Source organism: Halictus rubicundus, chromosome 16 (genome assembly GCF_050948215.1).
Source record: "Halictus rubicundus isolate RS-2024b chromosome 16, iyHalRubi1_principal, whole genome shotgun sequence".
NCBI lineage: Eukaryota > Metazoa > Arthropoda > Insecta > Hymenoptera > Halictidae > Halictus > Halictus rubicundus.
In genome coordinates this window covers 5,165,661-5,193,619 of record NC_135164.1, presented here as the reverse complement: position 1 = coordinate 5,193,619, position 27,959 = coordinate 5,165,661, and the positions used below count along the sequence as shown (strand labels likewise).

Sequence of the window (27,959 nt, the reverse complement as noted above, 5' to 3'; positions counted from 1 at the left end):
GTAGCAGTTTCAGGAAACCGGTTGCAATGCACTCGATGCACCGTAAGTGTCCCCGGTGCTTACCGTGGTGGTTGTACGCGAAAAAAATGACAATGGGGGAGGAGGCCGGGGTCAACGATAGGGAAGGAAGAGGCGGTCGGATACACAGGAGGAATAAATGAGAGCGGAAGAAAAAAGGTGGCGGCTGTGCAGGGAGAAAAAAAAGGGAGAGGAGCCGAGAGAGAGAGAGAGAGAGAGAGAGCAGTCTGGCGAGCATTTAATTAAAAACGAAGGGCGTGGGCCTCTCGTGGACTTCTCGCCGGGTCTCTGGATACACGTACGAGTGCCGGACGGAATTTATTTGCCGTCATGAAAGCTTCGATGCTCGCTGCCGACGCTCGAATAAATGTCAGCGGACACTCGGTGTCTGAAGTGGTGGAACGTAAACGGAACGTATACGGATAGACGACGATGCCCGGCAAAAAATTCGTTTGATAGCCGAGGAAACGGATACCGCTGCAATTTGCAACCGGGAGGAGAAAAAACTGTGTGTCGATAGCTCCGCGATTTTCCCCGGGCGATCGACGATCGCTCGATCCTGTCACGGAGTCTCTGTCGTGTCTAATTACTGGACTGCGGGTCTTCGCGCAAAGTAAACATTTTCCGCGTCGGTTTTAAGAAACGGGAACCAAGCGAAAAATACTCTCTCTTTTCACTAGTCTTCGTAAGTTGAAAATAGCACACTGTTTTGTCAAACTCTCTTGATCGGTTTACTATTTTAAAATGGTTCGTAAGTATCGTGTAGGTTCCAGCAGATAAAAGATCAGCGAGAGGATTAAACAATACACGAACAAAGGGCGAAAATGTGGAATAAGTGTTCCTAACGGGATTCATTTTCAATCATCCGCGCCGAAGATTTATTGCGCGTACGTACAACAGAGAACCATTTATCTCGCGTGTCTGACTAATACCAGCCGCTTCTACTTGCGCCGAAGTTTAAGAACATTGTCGGTAACACGATATTATTTGTTTTCCACGTGATGCGAGCTGGCAGGAGATACCGGGAGCCGTCGCTCTCTTCGATATAGCATCGTATCGCTGTACATACAGGGTGTCCTAACAGTCGCGGTAGAATCTACGGAAAAATAAACCTGCAGCATGAAAGTTTTCCTTCGAGAAAGGAAGTTTGAAAATGAGATGTAGATATTGTGCCATTAATGCTAGATCTACAGGACACTAAAAATTTTACATTACTTTATAGAAATAACAAGAGCGCGTTTATTTAGAATTTTAGTGATTTTTATTACAACATAGAAATAGAAAATTAATAAATTTGGAAACCGTTCCACAAATCATAGTTCTATCAATCATAGATCTATCATATTCTATCCCATCATCGAGGCACAATTCTAGGGTTAAGTATTGTCGGGCAGTATGTCTGTTCATGACACACCGTTTCTACTTCTCACGTGTGTGAATTGTGGTCCGACGAATTTTTAAATAGATCTTCAAGTGGAATCATTCCATGTATCCTTTCCCAACGAAGGGGATTTATGAATAATAATTTCGAGCGATTATTGAGCAAGTATATATTGCGGATGATGATAAATATTTAGGTAATAGATCGGGCATTTCGCGGCGACCATGGTCGTCAGCGGAGCAATCCTGGACGATTCGGGTTTCTTTCTTGGTCCCAGGGATCGGGTTCGTCTGTCCACGGAAATCGACGCTTAAGCTTCATCCGAGAGGGTGAAATTACACTTAAGAAACTCGATCCACGGGGTCGGAATTGCATCGAAATGGATTAATCGAAGAAGCTGCTCCACATGACGCTGGATTCTACATCGTTTCCGTCCGGCAAGGTGAAAGTAATTTCTGTCAATTTCCAAAAATCAGACTCCGAATTTCTGTCAAAATGTCTGACGTTCTATGAAACTATTGAAAGAACATAGACAATCGTAAAAGGAGACCTGGATACCCCGTTCAGGGTTAGAAAAGCTACGACCTTGAAATTTCGAGAGGAAAAGCTCTTGATAAAATGTTTTCCTACGATGAAAACTAAACGGGGCAGAGTACTGGTCGAGTTAGGCGAGTCCACCTTGTATGCAGGTCAGCAATAAAGGACCGTCGTACGATCAAACATATTAACCCTTTGCACTCGAGTGGTGACTCTGAAGCACCACTAGAAATTATTGTGGCATCATTTCAAAGAAATTGCGAGAAATTTTACAAAATATTTGTTACATTACAAAATTTGTATTTAACAGATTAGTAAACATTCAAATATTATACGTGGAAATCGGATCAGTTTCGTATGAGTAAAATGAAAATATTCCAAGACGGAAGAAAAATTTGGTTTTAGAATGAATATAGCGCCGAGTGCAAAGGGTTAAAATCGAGAGATGCAAAAAAAAAAAAAAACGGTCGGAATCGATCGGTTTCCGAGGGGGTCTCCTATTCCCTCGGATTGCGTCGGGCTTATAAAAATGTGGTCGGCGTATGCGGCCGTTCTCCATGCTTGCGCAAACATTCGCTCGGCGTTTCAGCTTCCGGTGCAGCTGATTATACCGGTCGGATCGATAAAAAGAGGGCAGTCGTAGACAGGGGAGAAAAAAAATACGGCTAAGCAAAGGACGCGGAGATGAACACATTCACTCCGAGGAGAAGAGAAAGGACAGAGAGACGCGAAAAAGAGATCAAGGGGCGGGCACGAATGAAGGAAGAAGAAAATACGCGGAGGAAATGATAATGCGAGCCGAGGGGAAAAAGAAACTCGATAAATTATGGATATGAAACACTATCGCCCCGCCGTACCAGTGAACTACAAAGGATACGAGCTAACTTCCGATAAAGTACGTTCAGTTTTCCGTTTCAGATTCCCGATTTTACAATGGCTAAAGACGCGAAACTGTTCCTGCGATAATTTATCCTGCAGATTGGCTTATTTACGCGCATATTCTCGAATAAAGCATTCAATTTCATTTATATACGATACGATCACTTTCAGCAGCATATTTGTGATATTTTTCTGTTTAAAATGAGACCACACACGGTGCTGTTTGGACCATATTTGTAAAATTATAATCTGAATTTTCATTATTCGAATATACGTGTTTCGCGTGGAACATACAACATGGTTCCATTGCACCAATCAGCAAACATTTAATCAAACGATGTAGCTTGATAATTATTCTATTATTCAAACTCCCGTGTTTCGCTGGTCAGTTCGGATAATGGAGATTCCGTTGTATCGTGAATTAAATGGCCAAGTACGATCCGAACTATGTCGTGTTTGGCATCATTTTAACCAGAAATGTGTCGCGAATATGTTCCCGAAGGTGTCGTAGAAAAATGATTAAATATAAAAATGTAACCGTAAACTTTGGAAAATAATTCCCGCAAATTCGATGAACAATCTGATCCCTCGCAATGAAATCACTGCAGGTAACGTCGTTAATTTTTCATATTTAAGCGAGCAATGCGATTAAAGTTCCTCTTTTTCCGCAGAAATGATCATTTGCCCGATAATTGGGATTCTCGGGCTCGTTCCGAGGGACTCAGACACCCTTATCTCCGCGTCTCGATTATGAATTTATCCACCTTCGCACGGTTCATCGATCATCGTCGCGCTTCGAGTAGATTTTACGTAACAAAGTATTTTCGAAGACGAGAGAGCTCGGTTGGTTAATTTCACTACGGGGGAAACTCGAATGCTCTCCGGCGCGTCGCGACGCGGGCTTAATACTTTTCCGTTTACCTCTTCGAGGCCCGTTTTGCCCTCGACTTTTTGCAACGCGAGCGATATTCGAAGGCGACACGCGATCGTCGAACACGAAGAAAACCGTCGTAATCGAGTTTCCGTAGCCGGGGAAACTTTAATTTCGTCCCCAGGCATCGGAGCGCCACGACGACACTTGCTCATTTCATATTGACTCTTGCATTTGAACGATCGCTGTCGTGACCAACAAGACCGATCCGAACGTTTCCCTATCCTGCAACTTCCCCCTGGCCCTTGTTGATCTATCCCGGTGACGTCAATGTTTAAATACCAACGGCAGCTCAACTACTTCTACTCAGTTCCCAACTGTTTTCGCTGTGGCATATCACAATTTTGTGTGTCACCTATCATAACTTCCCATGAGAATGCGTAAAGGAAAATTCTGGAAAACGGTAACACCAGTGTAAATAATATTTAATTTTTAATTTTCTGTCTGCTTTTACATAGAGAAAGTGAAAGGAAACTTGGTGAATTTTCCTCTTTACTACTGTGGCGGTTAAGACTCAAGTTCGACAATTTTTTACAAGCAGAATCTGTCAACTTAAAAATCGGAAAAAATTCTGTATTCTACGCCTTGATGATTACAATATATCAGCAATTTTCCAGAATTTTGGTATGAGTGAATTGAAAATGTAAGAAGATCTGAATATTTTCTATGATTGCCTCCCAAGTCGAGATGCAGGTTCGAGGCAGGATGATTTTTCATAGCAGGCTGACTAATTTATCGATTCCCTCACCTGCTACGTCGTTTGATTAAAATATCAGTGATACGATTTGATTAAACTTCACCGTCAGTTAGAGAAATTCGCGAAGTAGATTCGGTCTGGTTTGGGTCAGACAACGGAAAGAATTTTCATCAAAACTCTCCCGCTTCTGCCATCAAATTTCTCTGTCATTAATCAACTCTGCCCCGGAGGGAGCAGAATTCTATTTATTCCTCTTTTCGTGGTTCCACCGCGAGAGCCATCGGCCCTGATTGAACCTAATTTATTTCCCTCCGCGTAAACAACTTGGTATCATCGGCGAAAAGAAGAGGGATGACCGGCGATTATTCGTGGACGATTGATGCCGTTATTATTTAACGGGGCCGAGGGAACGAGGAAAGTTCCGATTAAAAACACGCGACGAGGACACGCACGCGTGATTCATCGAACCGATCCACCTTTCCGCGCGGCGCAGATAATTGCTAGGTAATCGAAAAACCACAATGGGTCCCGATTACAGTGAATTCTCGATATATGTCAACAACACGGGTCTTGACAGCGTCATCTATAGTCCAGGAGACACATTATTACACTCCTCGGCGTCCGAGGCCTCTCGAGCTTCGGGGTATACCCTGCGGTAGCGGGGATAATTCCGCGACGTTTATCACCCAAGCCTTGGCGACATATATCGAGAAATCACCGTACACTTGAACTGCGAAACGTCTAAGGACGAAAAGTCTCATTAGTCGTCCCCATCGAACATGGCGGACGACCAAGAAACTTCAAGGAAGCGTTCCCTTATTTATTTATGTTAAACAGTGACTCAGAAATCTGTTACCATTATGTGTCCAAGAGAAAACATCGCAACAAAAGGGGGACACAAATGAACGTGTAGACGTCGAATAATAATCTTTACAATTTTTGTTTGAAAGGTGTGTAAATAAATGTGCGAGTCACTGTGTATTAAAGTACATTATTATCTTTTAATGTCTTTCAAAACGGTTTTAAGCTGTTAGTTTTCTGAGAGGTGCGCAACGTTCCATCTGGATCGATGGAAAACACCATGAAAGCACTGTATATGTGCATATTCAATAATGACGATCGAATCAGCAAGACATACGTTTGCGCAGCACTTGCCTGGGCCAATTTAAATAGTCGTGGCAACGTCAGCGCGCGTCACGGCGAATAATTAGTGCACTTTCCGCGAACGAACGGAGTTCCATTAAGAGAAACACTAATTGGATTGGACTTTCCGCGGGCCATTGTCTCTGCCACCGAGCAGTCGTTTACCGTCTTGTTTCGAGATCTGTTTGACGATTTACGGAAATACACGCCCGAAATATTTAATTGTTTAACAGTCTCAGAAAGTATCGCGTGCAATGACGCTCACAAGAAGAAGATGCTTCGATTTTCGAGGCTGGTAGTTAATTCCGCGAAACGGGAATGGAACAATCATTCTAAGCCCGTCGTCGATGGCATTACCGTGAGTTACGATACCGCGCGAACAGGCGCGCATTATGCAACAACGGGAAGTTCCGTCTTAATTTACATGACGCGGCCGTAATTGCAATTAGTTATCGTCGGCTGTTACGATTGTATTACACGCGGGGGCCAGCGACTCGCGCCACGGGACACGACGAATCTGGGTTGAATTAATTGCTTCCCGATCGAAAGAGAGTCGCAGAATCGTCGGGAAGATGTTCCCAGCCGGGCAGATCGGAAGAACTTTCGACGATGAATGGACCCCGAATTAACATAAGATAATAGCCAACGACCGCTCATTAGAATATTCCACGGGAAAATTGTACAAAACCGACATTATCATTCGCCGAGAGAAATTGCTTCGATTCTCGGAACGGAAATGAAAAAGTTTCAGGCTTTCCCCTTTTCCCTCGCGACCGAACGGATGAAAAAGAGGAACATCCCGCGGCTCGCCGATGTATCGATTCAGAATTTTCCGTTCGGTTTCACAAGGTTATCCGTCCAACTGGCCGGGGCATTCAATCGACAGGAATCAATGGACTAATGACTCAGATAATCGTCCAGGCAGCTAAAATTTCAACTTTGAAGACCGTGAAGTGACAGCGTTTGCAACTTCTTTTTTATTCTTCAAAATGTTCGAAAGAAGTTCTGTATTTATTTTTATTTATATTATTAGGGCCTTCAGCTGGCCACGGTTAACTCTCAAGCCTTGGTTTGGTCACTGACCACGCGATATGATTGTCACTTGGTCACTGAACTATCTATACAGAGTTGAATTAATTGTTGATCAACCCATACTATCCCTACATGGTCACTGATCAATCAATACTTGGTAACTGATCAATTAATACTATTCTTACTTCGTTACTGATCAACCTATGCCCTACGCTACCCCTACTTGGTCACATATCGAACGATGAACTACAATCCCTTCCCAATTATCCTGACAAATCCATGACCAATTGGTCACTGACCAAAATATTCCTTGCTGAAGGTTCTTCCTAACGGTCACTGACCATAATATTCTTTCTAACTGGTTACCGACCTCAATTGGGCCCCTACCCAATTGCAATGTTGGGTAACCTTCGACCGTATGTTGAATAGTATTGTTAGAATACTAAATGTCCTCCCCTATTTCTCTCGCATAAAACATTGCGATCGGCGACAAACTGGCACATTCCGGTCACTGACCAAACAAAGACGATGCAGGGCTATTAATTTTCATTCTCGTCGACACTACTGTCGTTGTTCCAACAAATTACCATACACCATACTGTCGAATACCGCCGGTACCGCCGATGACCACCGTTTTCTCGCGACACTGTAGCAGGAAGCACGCTCGGCCTCAGTGGAATTCCTGTTATTCTGCTTAGTTGCGTCGGGGGGGGGGGGGGGCGCGCTCCTCGGCCGTCACGACGCCGACGACGCCGGTCGCCCGCTTCGGGGAGGAAGAAAATCTCGGATCGATCGTTTTGCATCGCCCGGGGGACGTCTATCGGCGGATACGTAGGAAATGGATACGAGTGGGCTCTCCAAGTCTGAAGGAAAGTTCTCGGAAGAACGTTATGCTGACGAGAGTTACGAGATACGATGGTCCCCCGCTCGATGATGGTGGCGGGGGGGGGGGGGATAAGACCCGTTACGGTGATGGAAGGGAATTGTCGAGTTACGGTTATTCGGTAGCGACACTGTGTATGTTTACCACGCCTTGTCGTCCTTCTTGAACGGCTCTATCCGCCGGATAGACGGGGTCAGGCGAATTTTCCGATTGGACGGGACAGCGTGGTCACGTGTCGGGCGTTAGAGGCGAACAGAATCCGATGGTTCCGCTTCGAGGAGTGCCTAAGAGATTGCTCGTTAACACTGTTAACCGGGGAAGCGAGTTAACCCGCTCACAAGGGAACATATTCAAGTGCGAATTTCCGATTTTGATGAAACTTATGTGACATATAGTTCTTTGAAAAATATTTGACACGTATTTTTTTTTATCGGCAACCATCCACTTTGAAGGGGTGAAAACAGCCCTCAAAGTTGGGGGTCAAAACCATATTTTTTGAAATACCTCGGAAACCAGAGGTCGAAAAAATTTGAATTTTTTTTTAAATTGTGTGTTTTTCAATGAGAAATGTAGTCGCGCAAGAAAAATTTAACAAAAGTCTTTTGTTTAAACAATATATTGAAAATTTGATTTTTTTTTGCAGTTTCTCTTATTTATTGTTAGTTCATTTTAATGTAAACTTGGGTGTGTGATCTTTGATCAAAATTAGGGTTTACATGTTTCAGGATTTTTTTTTTTTTGCCATTTAACAATAATTATGCATTATGGAAGATAGTCTTGCATCTGCCGTGCGTAGGAAGGAATTGTGGCTTGTTTTATCGAAATATAAGTATTTACTATAAACGTGTATAGTATTTTAAACAATACCACTGGGTTATGTGTCGTTTATTGTTTTATTAGTAGCTAAAGAAGGTGGCGCAGGTAGCAGCGTGACGCGGTGCTAATTACCGCGGCGGAGTAAGGGTACCGACTTTTATAGCCAATTCGCCTGTGAATTTCTGCAATCGTTGGGCCTTCGGTCAAAATATCCCTGCAGCCTTTTTAAACTGTGAATCCTCGAACCTGGAGTTTCCCTCGTCATTTATGGTAGCTCTAAAAAGAGCTGATTTTGAAAGAAGTGCTGTCCACAAAGATTATTCTACATAATTCTGGCAATATTGATGTCCTGTGATTGTTGGGCCTTCGGTCAAAATATCCCTGCAGCCTTTTTAAACTATGAATCCTCGAACCTGGAGTTTCCCTCGTCATTTATGGTAGCTCTGAAAAGAGCTGGTGCCAATGCCGCACATCAGTTTTACCTCGGTTATATACAGCATTTAAGAAGGACCCAAATATTTTCAAACAATTCCATTGGTTGTTAAAGTGAGAGAGGGGGAAACGTAAAACAGTCTTCAGAATGTATAAATATGGGCACTTTGCTGTATGTGCTATTAGTCTTTCTGCATTACGGTTTGTAAAGCAACGTACATATCAAGAAGTTAAGGCTACTTCTTTCGGATTTTTAAAACGGTGCCACATATATCAAATAATTTCTGGCAATAATAAAGTTCGAACATTATATTAATTTTGCTTTTGCTTATTGTTTATTTGTATTGTTAGATTCGTTTTTACAAACATGAAGGTCAATCCGGTGAACGTTATAAATATTTTGATGGCAACATATAGCAGTAACAATAACGAGGGAACACCCACGAATGGAAAGGAAATTGAACTGGCAAACATAATTATAGACCTGATTAATAGCTACAGAGAAGCAGGGTACATGAATTTCGAAACGCAACAGGAATTAATATTCGATGACCTAACAGACGAACCGACTTCATTTAATGTTCCCGAAGATGAAGAAGATTTGGAATCAGCGTCAACATCTAAACCGTCGTCTTCAAGTTCTCCAGACGAGAGTCCAGAAGAAATAGAATTTGGAGGCATTGATTTAGATTATAAGAAGAAAGCTGTAGATTTTTGGAAGAGTGGAAGAAAAAGACCACTAAACTTCGAAACTGTGAAGAACAAATACAAGAAATTGAAGAGAAAATCAGATTTATACAGATGGGAAGAGCAAATTAATACAGGCGGATCTCGTTACGATAAACTTACAGCAATTGCACATGCTACACTTGAAAAATTTATTGTAGCGAGAAATAATAAAATTTTGGTACACGACGTAGATTTGAGACGGTGGGCAATGCACGAAAATTTATCAATAAATTTAGAAGGATTCCAGGCATCGTCCTTTTGGTTGTGGAAGTTTAAAGAAAACTATAATATAGTATCGAGAAAAACGACGAAACTCGTTACCCGCCATCATACTAACCATTTAACAGATTTGACCGCAGCAGCAGAAGATTTTGTGCATCATGTGAAAGGGTATTTTGAAAATTATGGCGCAAGCAATATTTTCAACAGTGATCAAAGTGGGTTCCAGTTGGAATTGCACTCTGGTCGAACACTTTCACACAAAGGTGAAAAAGAAACGGGTGCTCTTGTCCAATCGATATCTTCAACAACGCACAGCTACACTATCCAGCCCACAATTTCAGCTGACGGACAGTTGCTATCGCCATTATATATTGTTTTGAAAGAAGTCAAAGGGCAGTTAGGACCTCGTGTACGAAGAAGTGTGTTCACGGCACCTAATGTACATATTGAAGCTTCCACATCGGGAAAACTAACGAAGGAGTTATTTAGAACGTGGTTGATTGAAGTATTTCTCCCATCTGCTCCAGAAAATTCTGTTTTACTTCTTGACTCGTGGAATGGATACAACGACGAGATCATACGTAACGCCCTGCCAGAAGACAAACAATTAGAGGTATTGACGATACCAAAAAATACGACGCCATTAATCCAACCACTTGACGTGTATGGATTCCGCATTTGGAAGAATTTTGCAAGAAAACTTTCCGATCTTGCAATATTGTTAAATATTGATTTTAATCTACACGCAAGAAATAATATTATTAAATTACAGTCATTAATCCACAACCAATTATCAGCTGCGCGTTATAAACGGCTGTTTCAATATGCTTGGTTCCGCAGTGGATATATAGAAGAACGGCCAGGAGAATTTGAAAATCCCGTAGAGTTCTGCTTTACAAAATTAGATGGTTTAACGTGTTTCCATTGTTCAAATGTAGTCGTACTGAAATGTTCTTGGTGCAAAGAACATTTATGTTTTTCTCATTTTATCATCGAGTATCATTATTGCCAGAATTATGTAGAATAATCTTTGTGGACACCACTTCTTTCAAAATCAGCTCTTTTCAGAGCTACCATAAATGACGAGGGAAACTCCAGGTTCGAGGATTCATAGTTTAAAAAGGCTGCAGGGATATTTTGACCGAAGGCCCAACAATCACAGGACATCAATATTGCCAGAATTATGTAGAATAATCTTTGTGGACAGCACTTTTTTCAAAATCAGCTCTTTTTAGAGCTACCATAAATGACGAGGGAAACTCCAGGTTCGAGGATTCACAGTTTAAAAAGGCTGCAGGGATATTTTGACCGAAGGCCCAACGATTGCAGAAATTCACAGGCGAATTGGCTATAAAAGTCGGTACCCTTACTCCGCCGCGGTAATTAGCACCGCGTCACGCTGCTACCTGCGCCACCTTCTTTAGCTACTAATAAAACAATAAACGACACATAACCCAGTGGTATTGTTTAAAATACTATACACGTTTATAGTAAATACTTATATTTCGATAAAACAAGCCACAATTCCTTCCTACGCACGGCAGATGCAAGACTATCTTCCATAATGCATAATTATTGTTAAATGGCAAAAAAAAAAAAATCCTGAAACATGTAAACCCTAATTTTGATCAAAGATCACACACCCAAGTTTACATTAAAATGAACTAACAATAAATAAGAGAAACTGCAAAAAAAAATCAAATTTTCAATATATTGTTTAAACAAAAGACTTTTGTTAAATTTTTCTTGCGCGACTACATTTCTCATTGAAAAACACACAATTTAAAAAAAAATTCAAATTTTTTCGACCTCTGGTTTCCGAGGTATTTCAAAAAATATGGTTTTGACCCCCAACTTTGAGGGCTGTTTTCACCCCTTCAAAGTGGATGGTTGCCGATAAAAAAAAATACGTGTCAAATATTTTTCAAAGAACTATATGTCACATAAGTTTCATCAAAATCGGAAATTCGCACTTGAATATGTTCCCTTGTCAGCCATAGTAGCTCCGCGTGAAAGCTAGCGGCTTTCAAGCCCTCTTTCTCCCCCGCCTTTCTCCCCTCTCACTGCACTACCCCTAACAGAAAATACTCGATCGAAATTGCAAGTATCAGCCTCGGAAAAGTCACTCGAGCTCACCGATTCAAAACGAACAATACTGTTGCGTGTACGGGTTTAAAAGTCTCCGAAATATCTCCTCCAGTTTCAGTGGTGTATAAAATATTTTGTACACGACTTGAATTTATATTTTTCTGTTCTGAGATCAGTTTCCGACGTTGCGCACGTTCTTTTGTATATATGTATATATTACACACACACACACACACACACACACACACACACACACACACACAGAAAACACAATTATATACGTGTACAATATGTTGTCATCGCAATTGAAGAGGACATTTGGGCGATCACCTTCCTCCACGCGAAAAATAGAGAAACGAGCGTCGCGAATGTCTGTACATTTGAAAGCGGCGTCGGAACTACAAGCCTAATTCACTTTTTGATGTCCATGAACGTTAAGAATGTTGTCGTAACTCGCCACAGTCGAGCAATGCAACGACTCCGAGAGCCGGCTGCCACTGTGCCAAAACTGGTCCGATAGCCAGCTTCCGCTGGCAATTATTGCGGAAGTTTATCTCGTAACATCTTTAGAGCGGGCTCATTCAATAGCGCTTGCGACTATCAGAATGAACTATGTTTCCGCGACGGTGCTGGCAACGTGAACTGCCCGGTGCTGTGCTTGCAGTTATGATAGCGTGAAAGGGATGGAATGAAATGTGAAAGTCTCCTGTGTTTTACTGTTACTACCTAAATGCGCGAGCGAAAGAGCAAAGTGCAGTAGACTGCGGATTTTATGTTTACGCGGCGAGAATAAATAAATGCAATTTAAAGCAGCAGAGTGATTGCAAAAAGAATTTGCGAGTACCAATTAGTTTGAGTATTTTAAAATCGTTCAAGAAAGAAAGGTGTTCATGAAATTTAGACGTTCGCAAATCTGCTTAAACAGTTTTGTGTGAAAACAGTCTGATTCACAGTCCGGTTTATGATGACCAAAAGGAAACACGATAAAGCTTCCGAAATCGTTTCGCAGAGGCGGAAGATTGAATTCAGTTCGGCTACACACATCGGGGATCGCCTAACAGCCGAAAATTTTTGGCAGCCGAGCGGTATCGCGCGAAACATGTGCGCCGAATAGCACGTGTCTCGTTCTCGGAATAATGGAAAGTGCGATCAGCCGGGACAACCTAAGAAAATGCATCCCGATCGCATCGGACGAACGCGAGGTTTTCGAAACCGGTGAAAAATGTATTTGGCAAGGTTTCAGAGATCCACGGGACACCGTTTCTGCAAGAAAGATCACGGAACCGGAAATTCCGATGCTTCCGGTACAGCTGTATCGCGAAATTTTAAAAATATAAAGCTGGGAACCTCCCGTACCAAAGAGAATTCTGTATTCTTTTTGAGGGAGGATTGTACTCCCTGAAACTCATAGATAATAAGGACCAAAAAGTTTGCTTTGCTTTTTTTTTTGAACATTGGTTTTCCTAACTTATTTCAATATTTGGTAGCTGATGTTATTTACAGACTTTCAGAATTTTCTGAACATCGGTTTCCTTAATTTCCTTTTTAATTTGATTGTACGTTTTAAGAAGAAACAGTTGATGAAGTGCAGTTTTGTAAATAATTAATGACCGAGATCGTTGCAATCAGATTTATAGTAATAGCGGCAAGAAGGAAACATTACGGGGCGTATATTCGTGCCAGAAGGTAGAAATTCAGTGAATCGTGTAGCGGACGTCTGACCCAGTGCAGTCTTGTACTACTGGCGGAGAGACAGAACTAATTACAAAGGAGAAATGAACGCGAGCTTTTTATAAGGGAAACAATTTATACTTCAAAATAATGGAACGGCGGTCGGGGTCCTTGCGATCTAATTACACCTCGAATATGAAAAAACGGAACGCTATTTTTTGACTTTTTTCAACTATACTTTAAAGACATCCGGCCGATACTTTTCGTCCGAGTTTCTTCAAACGAAACTGGTGACACTGTTTAATTGATTACAGCAAATCACTGTCAGTCTCTTTTAGTCAAAACCATTGATTATAAGTACGAAATGTACAAAACGAATTGTTTAGCTTCCCATCGTATTAATTTTCAACGATTTTGTCCATTTAATACCAAAGGGCGAATTAAGTTGCCAAAACGGTGGACGTAGGAGGGTTAATTACTTACTAGAGGATTAATCTCCTGTAACAATGGTCATCAGCCATCAGTGGCTCGGCATGTACAGTGATTTCTCTATATATGTCGCCAAGGCTTCGACGATAAATGTTGCGGAATTATCCCCACTACCGTATACCCCGTGAGAGGCGCCTCGGACGCCGAGGAATGTGAACATAACACGGGTATGTCTCCTGGACGATACATGACGCAAGACCCGTGTTGTTGACATATATCGAGAATTCACTGTACTTTTCGAATCAGTGCATTAAAAAACAGCTTGCGAGGTCACGCATAAGTTATGCGCCGATTGGAACCGTCATTTGAAACATCTTTCGACATTACTAACAGTCTCGTTGATACGAGAACCAATTTAAACCAGACACCTAGTAGCGCGCCATTGTTCTCCTTTTGCTATAAAGGGTTTCGAACACAAGTGCACCGAGTGTCTCCATTCTATTCATTGCCATCCGCAATCTACCGGAGCGTGTACGCCCGACAAGTCGCGGGCTGTATCGGACTGCCGGGCAGGCGAACTCATTGACACTTCTTGTACAAGGAACAGTTGCGAAGTTAGCGCGACAACCGGCGACGACAGAGGTTTGGCATGAACGTTCGTTCCCACAGGTGGTCGGTCGGCATTCCCGATGTCAATGGCACTCGGCCGGCACCGAGCGACCACTGTCACAGTTACGAAACTGTTGGCAGCGCCGGGGATTCGAGCGAACGCAAAAACTCGACGGCGCTAATGAGGCAGTAATAAAAATGGCACGCGATCGCCAGACTGCGAATCCAAATAATTTATTCCGCGCACGTATGATTCATTAGAAACTGAGCCAATTGTTCCCTGTGTCACCGACTTCGTTACTGCATTCACTGTACATTCATGTTGACTGAATCATTTAATGCTCTTTATACGTTCATGTTTGACATGTAAAATTACAATAAAACTGTGAAACATAGTAGTTGTGAAATATTCTTCCTGTGGATACTAAGTTGAAGGGGTGAGGACAACCCTCTGAAGAGAGGGCGAGAAATTTCGTTGAAAATGTAGTAAACTATTGAAGATACATTTCTGTTTACTGTTTACATATTACATTTGTGCAGTTTTTAATAAATAGAAAATTACTTGTACGTTTTAAACAATTTTATACGAATATTTTTTACTAGATCAGTAACGCACGAAGAGCGGAGCTTTTTTCTCAATTCTTCCAATGAAGCATTGCATGCAAATGAAGACACTAAGTTCGAGTCATGAATCATTTCCATCGTAGTATATCAATTTTATGTACGAATAAAATTCATTTGTTGCTTTTTATCGGCAAGCTCTGTACCACTGGATGCAGTAAATTAGAATTTTAATTTTTCTCTTATGAAAACATTATTATCCCTGAAATTGGATAATATTATTGTTGAAAAGAAAATTATTTTCAGCAGGAGATACTAATGTTTAGCACGGAAGTGTCTCGCCCCTGTGTTCCGATCGAGATTCGATTTCTATCGGCAGCACGATTATAAACGGCCGCATTGATTTTCAAAGCATGACATTCTGAAACGCTCATTCTGTCGCTGGCGGAATACAGAGATGTTTGTTTGAGAAGCACGTACAGCACTTCAACGGGAGATAAAACGGCGAAGACAGTACACTTTCCGAGAGCGACAATGCGTCAACCGGCGCATTATCAAGTGAGGAGATTAAAAGAGGAGCAATTACCGCTAGGCTAGACCGACACGAGACAAATCCAGCATCGCGATAAAAGAAGCACGACCGAGGTCGCTCGATGCAAATAAACTCCCATTCACTTCTCTCCGCGAATTAAGCTCGCCACCGGAGCGAGCCTTCAAACAAACGATCGTCTTCTTTCTATTCGCAAATAAACACCGAGCGTGATTTCGCCCGTGCTGGGCCCGGAACCCGGTAAAAATGAAATTCTTTCGAAAAACGAGAGCACGGCTCTTCTCGAACAACACTCGTCCGTTACAATGTAATGAATAGTGCAACTCGAAACCACGCGAGAATGAATGCGAGAAACGTGAACTAACGAAAAATCACAAAAGAATCTACAGCCACTGTTTTACTTTCCTCAACTTGTCTTCTAAAGAGTAGAATAATTCTACAGGAAAAAAATGAATCGAAAAATGAACTCGAATCGAATAGAGTTCTCCAACATCAGACTCGGTTTTCGAGAAAAACAAGTTCGGCAATCAATAAAGCGACTCTCGCATTCGAGCAGGGCGTATTCGATGAATTTTCCAACCAGATTTCCTCGAAAACTGATCCTCGTACGAGGAAAAAAAATGGAAGGATAGAAAATTGTAGTATTTTTCGCGGGCGTAGATATTCTATACTCAAAAGTTCATAAAAAGAAAAACAAAGGCGTTCCTTGAATAAAATGCACAAAGTGGTTTCGAAGCCATCGAAAGAAATTCGTAGCAAGTCACGCGAAATATGCGATGAAAGGAAAACATATACCAAAGGTCTAGATCATGGGGATTCTACCGTCACAATTATCGTTCGTTTGATGCTAGAAAAATAATCGGAGCAGCCCCGTAGACGATTTTATTCGAACGTCGGATGGCCAGCTTAAAAGAGCGTGATTCGCGCGAGTCCGAAAATAAAATGGCTGCGACTGAAATCCGGTTTTGCGAACGGCTGCAATCTACGCCGGCGATTAACAATTTTCGCCGCGCAACTGCGGCGATTATTAAACGCGTTTCGCGCGACACACGGCCCGACATACATTGAGCGCCAATGGGATTCTGGCGACGGGGCACAAATTGCTCGGTTAATGTAGACGTTACAATAATTCCGCGGGCAACGCCGCAACATCCGCAAGCCCATTACCGAACGCGCCGGGGCCAAGGGCCTCGATGGAGCCGGGGTTTCAAGGCTTTGAGCCGGCCCATCAAAGTGGAATAGCGATTGTTGATGTGGAAATTAAGCGTGAGACGACCGTGGAATTTCCGAAATCGGCCTATTACCGCGACCGTCACCCTATCGCGATTTTACACCGAAAATCTGAAGCGGGAAGACACTGTAAACCGAACGAGAAAACGTTGCTCTGTAAATCTATTTCAGATTAAACTATACCAAGAAACACACGCGACGATGGAGAGAATTTTTTCTTCAGATCAATTTTTACCGAGAGTCATGAGAGATCCCAGGGTATCATTAAAGGGTTAACATTGATCTGAAAAAAGTGAGCCGTGGAAATATGCCGAGAAAAATTTATAAGAATGAACGAATCGAAGGGTTGAAATAGTAAACTAGATGCGAAAATGTCTAAACGAAAATGAGTGATGAAATCGTATAAGGGTTTGAAGGGTTAATTTCTTGAAAATATAAAATATTCGAGAAGCTTCAGCGGCCTGATCAGAGTTTAGCCTAAAATCTTGAACCAATTATTTTTTACGGACACCATCAACGTTTGCTGAACCCCCTGGGATTCAGGGGTAGTGGAAAATGTTCCGGGACACGAAGAACTTTCTGAACGTCACCCTAGCTTTCCACCCCCACTCACTCTCCCTCTCTTTCTCTTCCCGGCTGTTGTAACATTTTTTCTCCTTGTTCACCCTCCGCGCGTTCCCTCTGCAAGGTCAAGGGACGGTGGTTGCGTTGCTATGGGAACGCACGAGTTTAGGTGAACGCGTCGCCCATTTTCATCCCCCTTTTTCGCGTGTGCTAATCGCGCGTTCCTTCGCACTTTATGCGAGCTATGATCAAAATTACGGGCGGAGTGTGCCGTATAAAGCTTTTGATAGTACTGATTATAGTAAGTAGACTGCGGATCTTTATGCAAAATAACATTTTTATACATCAAGTGCAATCTGTAGGAGCCAAGTAGAAATTGGTTTCGCTCGTTAATAATTTTTATATGTTAAAAATAGTACATCGACATTGTTAAATCTCTTTTAATCTTTTTATCGTTTCGAATTACGCCTACTCATTTTTGTCATAAATGCGTAAAATCCGCAGTCTAATAATAAGACAACGACGAAATATCCACTTTCGAGATGCACTTAATCGCAGAGAGGACTCTCACGGTACCCCGCGGCAGTGGGGATAATTCCGCGACATTTATCATCCCGGCCTTGGCGACATATATAGAGAAATCACTGTATTTTCTGCGTGACTACCGTTTTTTGAAACTACCGTTTACATCGATGGCTTGCCGTCTCTACTTCCAAATAAAGACGACGGAAGAGAAGAGTTTGATCTTCCGCGTCTCAGGCCGAGGACAATTGTTCGCACGTTCCTCGTTTAACGAATGTTTAATCTTCACGATTCCGCCCCGGCGGTGCTTAGAACCGATCATTTCTTTCACACCGTGTACACAAAGAGAACTATGCAGAATTTCCGGCGTGACCTCGAGCGTTGTCCTCCGCGAAACATTTGATCGTCACGCCGACTAACATCGATCTCGTGTTTGTCTTGTTGTTCAGCCGACGAAATAATGTTTGCGTTAAATTCATGAGTCGTGTTACTGTGTCGCACGACGAGCGAGCTCGGTTTGCTTGTGGCGTCTTTCGACCGGATGCTGCGGACAAGTAATTATTGGACATAGTACTTGAACGTATCCGGCGTGTACCTAATTCTGTCCGGCACACCGAACTGCGTATTCCATTTTCAATGGCGCACGCAACCAACAGTAAGAACTGCGCGTTGTTGAACGAAACAGAGTCCGATGATCCAGCAATCAGTACGGATAACAGAGGTTCTACCGTATCGCGGATTAGAGGATCAAACTGGATCCATACTGGATCCAAATTGGGCCGTGCTTGATGTCGTTTCGGTCAGAAAAGTGTTGCCCGTGTGTTGTTAAAAGTTTCGTGAAAAAAAAATCGTTGGGAATAAAAATCTATCATGGGTATTGTCTCGTTATTTTTGTGTACATGTGGGGACACTACTGTGCCGATGTAAAAGTCAGCAGAAATTTATAAGACGGACCTAACGAAACATCCAAAATTGATTACGAGGTCTGAAATGGTACGATTAATATAGGGCTTTCAGTAAGGACATAACAACCTTAAGTTAAAAAACAAACACATAATAATTGAAATATCGCGCTGAAATTTATTAGGGTTGTGGTACACGCTTTACATTTTTATTGAATTATGTGTGGAGGTCGTCTAACGTCCTTGGATGGTTGGCATACACCTTTTTCTTTTCCTGTCGAATGGCCGCCTCGCTCAAGAACAATACGCAACACGAAATTAACAACATTCCGGCTGATATGTGTGGGAGAGTAGTTGAAAATTGGAGACAACGAATCGAATGCTGTCGTCGTGCCCGTGGAGGTCATATGAACGACATCGAATTCCACACATAATTCAATAAAACTGTAAAGTGTGTGCTACAACCCTGATAAATTTCAGCGCGATATTTCAATTATTATGTGTTTGTTTTTTAACTTAAAGTTGTTGTGTCCTTACTGAGAAACCCTATATTAATTACGCATCGCATGGATAAACACAAGAGTCCAGAAAGAGGGTAGCTGCTTGCTCCGTCTTCGGAAATGCAGAAAGATGTCTAGCCACAAATACAATTTGTTCGCGGAACTGAAAGGTGGCTGGAGCGCGGATCCAAGTATCGGTGTAAAAATTTTCAGAAATTTATGGGACGGGGGTAATAACGCGTCGGAACGTCTGCGAGATATGTGGGGGAGGAGATCGTGCTTGCTCGTTTGACATGGAAATAAAACAGATGGAGGCATGAATAATTTAGCATTAGATAATTCAATTTTTCAGATTCGAGCGGTGCAGTCCGTGCGCGTTCCCAATCTCCCTTTCGCGGCGACCATAACCATCCCCCTCCCCCCTCACCGCTTCGGAAGAATAAAGAAATCCCTGTCCGAGCGACGAAAGAATAAATCAAATGTATCGCGCGAGCGTTGCATGCGCGGCTGATTTACGACGCGAGAAAACGGGAAACGTGCGCGTAAATAAGTGTCCGGGGGTAGGTAGGGGGATGTATTTAAAGATTACTTTGAGGGGCGACGTAGTTACGCAGGCCTCAAAGGATTAGGACCGCTGAAAAACTGCATAAAATCTTTATGCGACTTCCGCCAGTTTTTCTTCTCGCGCGCCCCCTCAAGCCTTTGATCTCGCGGCCGATGTTATCGCCGGTTGTCGAGTTTTCGATTAATCGTCGGCCGTTCCGTTTCGTGCGGATATTCGGCAATGTTATGGAAGAAAGAAGAAAGATCCTGGCTCATACGTCTTGTTACTTCATTGCTGCCGCTGTAGATCAGAATCTCCGAAACGGAGCTACCCGCTACTAAATCCCCGTCGTCGTAATTTCGCCCCGGGAAATTCTGATTAACGCAAATGCGGCCAGCGTTGCACCGCGACTGCTATACCTTGCCTTCTGAAGGCGGTAATTTTAAATAATTACAATTTTTGCATTAGGAGAAAGAGGATCGTTTAAGCAATTGTGGAATAATTTTATTGCTCAGTTTAGGTTTCACCCTACAATAGGATTTAGCGTAGACATCAAGTTCTACGGTAGCAATTATATTCTGTAAATGAAGGAGTTTTGCAAATTTCGGTATCGAATTCAGTAAAGAATTTACTTTAAAATCTTCTCCGATGATTTACACTAAACCTACCGACATTTCATGTATACCTAATCCTACCATGAGCGGTCAAATGACCGCTTCAAAAAAAAAAATATATGTATCTTGATATAGAAAGACATGCTATGAAATTTTTTGGGAAATTAAATAATAAAGTTGTGAATATTAAAAAATGGGTTGTATGTATATTATAGGAAAAGTCAATAAGTTACATGGCGATACAGTAGCGTTGTGTACAAGAAATTCTAATCGAAATTTCAAAAACGGTCATTTGACCGTGCGTGGTAGGTGTAGTGTTAAAAAAATCGTATTTGGAATCAGAGGCTCGATCAGATTTGAATCTACGACGAATTTCCACATTTGTTTCGTGAAGTCCATTGGGAAGCACGTACAATTTTGAAAAACGTTTCGACCCGCTCGCAATTATCCAAGATACTGAACAGACCAAGTAATTCGCTGTCCGAATATGCGACGCGGAGAAACTGCAGCTCACCAGATGGAATAATTCACTGGAAACAACCGAACGAACGTACCGACGGATGCACTGCCCGCAGCAGTCGTCAACTGCGTTCCGTATGAATTTTGTTTTATCACAAAACAGCCGTGAAACGCCTAAAATTAGTGCGCGGCTGTATCACGCGCATTTATTCTTGTTCCTGGTAACGCTGCCGTATAACCGCAACAATTCCGGAATAGAAACAATATCGCGAGGATGTGGGTTGTTGCGTATTCGGACGAATTCGTCTGTTTAGGGGTTGCGAAAATTGTTAGGCGAATGAACAGCCCGCTGAAAACGCCTCTCACAGATTTAACACAATACGAAGGAATAAGCGTTACGGAACTAAAGAGCATATGAATTTAGCAATGTTGGAATTAATTTTTCAAGCTAATTTTTATTGTCCGTTACGGTTTGAACTGTTACTTGACACTAGGTTTACGGGGCCGGTCAAGATGACGGGTTCTAATATTTTTAATTTACGTGGAATTACTCAACAAATTTATTTCTTTGGGTATATATTGTTTAAAAAATGGCTAGAAACTTGGATAGACACGTTCTCCTTATTTTTACAAACAAATATAAAATACTTTCAGTGCTCCGTAAACCTAGCGTTAGTGACATCACAGCTCAGATGAACAATATTCTTTAATTCGAAAAATTGTACTCTGGCCAGCTTTTGAGCATTTTTCCACACTGTGTGACCTCACCTAAAGCAATCAATCGCGTACACAGTGAAAGTGGAATCTTTCTTCTCGTACTTTTGTCACGGAGCGTATGCAAAAAGGGGTATTCCATTACAGCTTAACGAAAAACCGAAGCTCTGTTGGAGTCGCAGATTGCACAAAAGAGCGCGCAGGTCGCTCGCAAGTGTCTTAACCGGCTCGAACGAATTAAGAAATCGAATTGATCAAAATCGGTACAAGGTTCATTAATTGGCTACACGTCACGATGGAAAACGTCGTGGTTATTTACAAGCGAGAAGCGGGGAAGAAGTTGCTCTTGAAATAATGCCAACGTCGGATTAATAGTTTCTCGCTCGCGGAAGACAACATCAAGGGCGTCCTCATGGGAGCCGGGAGCCCCGCGACGGTTCCGGAAACGGCGGCGGCGGTTGCATATCAGTTTCGATGAAACATTATTTTCCATAAATATTCAGTTTGATCGTCGACGTAATCTCTTGTCGCGCGACAGAATTTAAACGCCCCCCCACCCCTCGAAGTATTCCCGACGGGAGACAAGTTTCATCCGAGACACGCCGCCACCGCTCGTTCTCCGGAAAAGTTTTAAACGGTTCGATCGGAGCCTGAATTTTCTGAAATTTCAGCGCAGCACTCCCGGAGACGCGTCATTCGAAACAGCACTGCGAGAGACGGATTTGTAATGTGCTCGTCGCGCGATTAGGCGTTTAAATTTAAATTTCGAAGCGGCGCGGCGCGGAGCGGCTAGGCGCGCGAAATCGATTCACCTTGACAGGCCGCATCGCGCCTAGGAAATTGCCAAAGGTCAACGTCTACGACACTGTCAACGGGCAGCGCCGTTTAACACCTGTTTTCAGTTAGCCTGTTAACGCCCACGGACCAGCTGCGCGGAATAATGGACGCTATTTCGGTGGGACCGAACTTTTGCCTTGTTCTTCATGACAATCTTCAAGTTGCGATTTATTGGGTATGTGAGTACTTGAGCATCATGAGTACTTTCCGATGAAATTGTTATGAGAAATTCGCGATTTTTACGCAGGAGCGATCGAAACATTTGTCTTCATTGTCATCGTGAAATAATGAACTTCCGCGGAGGTTGAAACACGAAATATTGCTGCAAATGTTGAAACTTCTGGGTAACTCTAAGAACTCGGTTCTTGTGTCTAACAGCAATTTTATTGGAGGATGTACGTACCCTAAATCCCTACACCCGATACATCTAAACTTCTAAACGTCTTCCCTCTGTGAAACGACGACTCAGCTATCAATAACAAATTATTAACTATACTATTATTATTTACTTCTGGGTAACTGTAAGAACTCGGTTCTTGTGTCTAACAGCAATTTTATTGGAGGATGTACGTACCCTAAATCCCTCCTACACCCGATACATCTAAACTTCTAAACGTCTTCCCTCTGTGAAACGACGACTCAGCTATCAATAACAAATTATTAACTATACTATTATTATTTACTTCTGGGTAACTCTAAGAACTCGGTTCTTGTGTCTAACCTCAATTTTATTGGAGGATGTACGTACCCTAAATCCCTACACCCGATACATCTAAACTTCTAAACGTCTTCCCTCTGTGAAACGACGACTCAACTATCAACAACAAATTATTAACAAATATATTTACTAGATTCTACCTGGACTCTTCATCAAAGGATTAAAAGTGTCAGTTCTGTTAACCCTTTGCACTCGAAGCTGTTTTAACTCCAAAACTAGTTAACTTCTTCTGACCTAGAATATTTTCCTTCTATATATATATATATATATATATATATATATATATATATATATATATATATATATTTTCATGTCATACATACGAAAATGGTGCAACTTACTAGTATAACACCGAAATGTTTAGTAATTTATTAAATGCAAACAAATTTAATAATGTAAAGAATATTTTTAATAAAGATCAACAATTTTTAGTGGCGCCTTACAAGGGTTAAATGAACTAGATCCGAACAACTCTGTCTTACAAAGCGAAAGTTTCCAAAAAAACAGACTTGTTCCCGATGGGGAGGGGGATGAAGTTAAATATTTCCGGCAACCGCAGTGAATCGTTTATGACTTCGGACGGGACGCGATACTGTCCTACCGTCAGGCACGAAAACGGGTATAGTGCTTCATCGTGCAGCCTTGTTAGAGTTCCAGGAGCCGTGTCAACACGGCCAGGCATTCGTCCGGGTTAAAGAACGAGAGACAATTAAACCGTGAGGAGTCTCGACGAGCGAGCGAGCGCGCAAGGAAAGTTCGCCACCGTTAAAAATCCGCCGAGTGGCGAAGGCGACCAGACGAACTAGTTCTCAACCGAGTTACGCCGAAAACGGAAGCGAGGGTGCAAAAAGAGGGGACCCGATGCTTTTGTCGGCGATAATGCACTCGGGAACCGCAGCATCCTGTCTTTTCCGAGGGGAAAAGGGGGTCATCGTGCCGCAAGCGGTCGCGCGCGCGCGCGATTCCACATTGACAATTGGCCCGGCTCTCCGGGGTGTTTCGCGGAGGTCGAAGGTCAAAAGGATCGGGAGGATAAGGGATGGACGTCGAACCGTGCGACCCCGATGTGCCTCGAGACGCGTAAGAAATGGATAGACACAGAGGAGTCGATTTGTCAGACGTCCGACTTGCCTTTCAATTCTAAGCTTCTGGGGGTTGGAGAGGGGGCGAGGCACTTCTTTCAAAGATACCAGGAAGAAATCTACGTGTTTACCGATATCGTCCCGGTAGGGGTTGATGCTTCACGATTCGACGACAAAAAGAATATTTTCTGTCTAGTCAGTACAGTCTTTACTCGATATGCAGTGACTCCCACTAATATTCGGACGCTTTTAAAAACCGTATAACTCTGTTAACACTTTAACGACCGCTCACACAACATGTGTGTGATAGCCGGAACAACCGTTAACGACCGCTCACACAACATGTGTGCGATGCTACCGCCGAAGGTTGTTGGCCAGTACCACACTCTTTGTGTGATAATTTATGAATGTAAACAAGTGTGGATATTGCTATTGGCTTCGTATTTCATCGCCACGTCTTTGATTTTAGGTAATTATTGCCTATTTTTAATTTTTAATTAATTCTTCAAAAATACTGCCGGCCCCTGGCGACGTTTGACTGCGTAGACGGGCGGTCGTTAAAGTGTTAATATTGGACCATTCGCATTGGATGTTTGCAAGAAGTTACCACAATTGGTTTGCTACATAAAGTGAAAAAACATTTTTACGAAAATTGCAATTGGTCGAAATTGCTGAGAAAATACTAAAAGTTATATTTTGCAACTTTTTCATGTGGACTTGTATTGAAAATGTAGAAAGTACGATTTGTAGATCTGAATGAATTGTACATATTCTGAGAATTTCATCAAAATCGATCAACGTTGCGATGAACTACAGATGTATCAAAATGATCGCATAAGGGCGAAATTCCCTGACAAAGTCAAAATCCTTCGAGATTGTCGCCCTTAAGTTTTCATCGTTAAACGTTTGTACCTCATTGCAACGTTCAACGATTTAGACGAAATATTTTCAGAATATGTATAATTGTTACAGATGTACAAAACGTACTTTTTAAATTTTTAATATAAGCCGGCATAAGAAAGTTGCAAAATACAACTTTCAGTACTTTCTCTGCAATATTATGTAGCGAATCAATTGTTCTAACTTCTCAAAAAAATTCAAGTAGTATAGTCCAACATTGACAAAGTTATGCGATTTTTAAGAGCGTCCGAATATTAGTCGGAGTCACTGTGCGTCCCAAATATCTCGCCGATAGAAGTCCCACAATTATCCCCACTCCCGCGGAATATACCCCGTGTCCTTTTCTAGGTTCGTCAGTGTGTCAAAGAAAAACATCAAAGTGGACATATAACGAGAAAACACTGTATTGTGGCTGAAAACGACGCGTTCTTTTATCTGGTTTATTCAGGATTCAAACGGTTTTAAAAATCTCTATGAAAATTATTTACATGCACAGTAGTACTTTGTACAGTGTACATCTATAGATTTGATTGTTTCGGTTATTATTTAACTGCAACCTCCCCGTGTATGAATAAAAATAAATACAGAGAATACAGCAGAGTTCAATTTGGAGACCTTTGTCTTGCTTTGAAATATTTTCTCTTCGAATATGTGTTTTCTGAAATAACTCTGTTCTTCGATGGCAATTTTTAAAACATGAACGACGATAGCTATGATAATTTGTTTAGGCACAATAAACGAGATAACATTGTTTCCATATTTTGAAGCTGGTTGCATTAGTTTGTAATTAGCCAACTCGAGGTGTCTGTTTCTCCTCCATTCTCAAAATTAATTAACACAATTGCTTTACTTCGAAATATTACAATAACTGATTGAACTAATTTGCAACTAGTTTGGCCAAGAAATTCTGTTCTTCCTGTGTTCACAAGATTGACAAATACAATTGCTTTTTTAAGTATATTATGCAAGGTAAAATAGATTGTTTTTGATATTTTGTACTAGTTGAGCTAACAACCCTAAAATATCCTTTGTATTGTCATTTCCTGTCCCTTATACCATTTAATAAAAAATTCTTCACGAACATATTAAACACGGTAAATAATACACTTTCTACAAGCTTATAGTTAACCAAAAACGTTCCCTTCTCCCTGCGTTCTCAAAATGAAAAAACCCGACTGTTTTATAAATAATTGTGTTCCAAGACAAAAAGAAACTCCGGGAACAGTATTTCTAACGAAAAGCGTGGCGTTCGCGGCAAAAATTCACTACAAATTCGATTTAAATGTAGGCGAACATACTCGAAAAAATTCTCCACATGCCCCGTCGCAGAGTACCCGCCAATTTCGAATTCCGCACAAAATCTCCCGATCGATCTTCATCGACATTTATCGCGCCCCTGAAGCTAGACCTTTTCCCATGCACGTACACATCGGTTTAAAAATAAATCTCCTTGTATACGTTTACCTCGAAGCCCATCCGACACATATCACACTTCGCCCAAGATTCCCCGCACGACAACTCACAGTTTCATTAGCTTAATTAAATGAGGCACAATTCGGCTGGAGAACTCTGTGACCGGTGCATTAACGCGAGCGGACAATTTACGGGATAATTAACACGATTAACGTAGTCCAAATTCGGGCGCGTTATTTTGACAGAAATACGGTACTTACCATTTCTGCATCACTGTCCAGCAGACGCTTTCAAGCGTCCCTTTAAGTTTCCGGCATGCTGATGGACCGGCGTTGCTCCGTCACGGGCCAGCTCGTATTTCCCGGTAGATTCGGACAGGAAGAAATTTTCGGGAACGGGGAACGGCGTCGAGATTTTGACTTCTGCAAGCGTGGCCGAAGAAAACGTTAAACACGTTCAGCACGACAAACAAACCACAAAAAAACAAGAGACACGCACACGCGTCAGGCGCGAGACCGACTGACTGACTCTCGCGATGTCAGTCGTAGTTCCCGCAACAGCGCCACCTGTTTTACAAGACAGTTCCTACGATTATACAGGGTGGGAGTTAAGTAATAAACATCCGGGGATGACTCCCCACGACATGTTGAACAGGTAAAAAAATCGTCCCGCAAAATTCTTCACGCCAATAAACCGGAATTCCATATTACTTTATTACTTCGACATGCTTTCATAAGGGCCACCAGTTTCCTGGAACACGTTTTACGGCATATTTTTGGAAACTATCCCAGGTAGAAGGAAACGTTGCATACGGAATCGTCTTCGTTTTTCTAAGAATCTTTCGAGAATTTTATTTTTGTTATCGTCAGTTTCCGAGATATTTTGGAATGAAGTAACGCGACCGGAAATTTCAGTACATACTTTCGAGCTGTTTTTGCCCCGTAAACGCGGCGATGGATAGTTGTAAAAATTTTATATTATTTCGTTTATGCGGTGACAATCAGTTTTATGAGTATCGGCAATCTCGAGGTCTTTTGAAAGTTAGTGACCGCAATAAGGGAATTTAGATTTCGCGCGTTCGCCGGGGTGAAAGTTTATATCTTTTTTTGCTTTGGGATACCTCGAAATCTATTTTTATCCATCGTGTATTATAAAATTTAGTATACTTAAACAGCGAAATTGTAAACAGAGTATGATTTGTTGATCTGAATTGTAAAACATAATTCAGTAAAATACTCTCCTAGCATTTTTGATGCTACTATGTGAAGTAATGGAGTCATGGACTGCAGATTTTAGGCGTCCATGATAGAAATGTGGTAAACAGTAAACGAGAAGAATTTACAAAATATTGT

At 42.0% G+C, this 27,959-nt stretch overlaps 1 protein-coding gene across 2 annotated transcripts in view; it reads right to left on the bottom strand.

Annotated features, from left to right (window-relative positions):
- Positions 1-27,119, bottom strand: part of Dgk (diacyl glycerol kinase 1) — a 127,038-nt gene extending 99,919 nt beyond the window's left edge. For both annotated transcript variants that reach the window (XM_076801646.1, XM_076801648.1), the window contains exon 1: positions 26,868-27,119. The gene's annotated coding sequence lies outside the window, so the exon portion shown is untranslated. The remainder of the gene's footprint in view (positions 1-26,867) is intronic.
- Between the last annotated feature and the right edge of the window lie 840 nt (positions 27,120-27,959).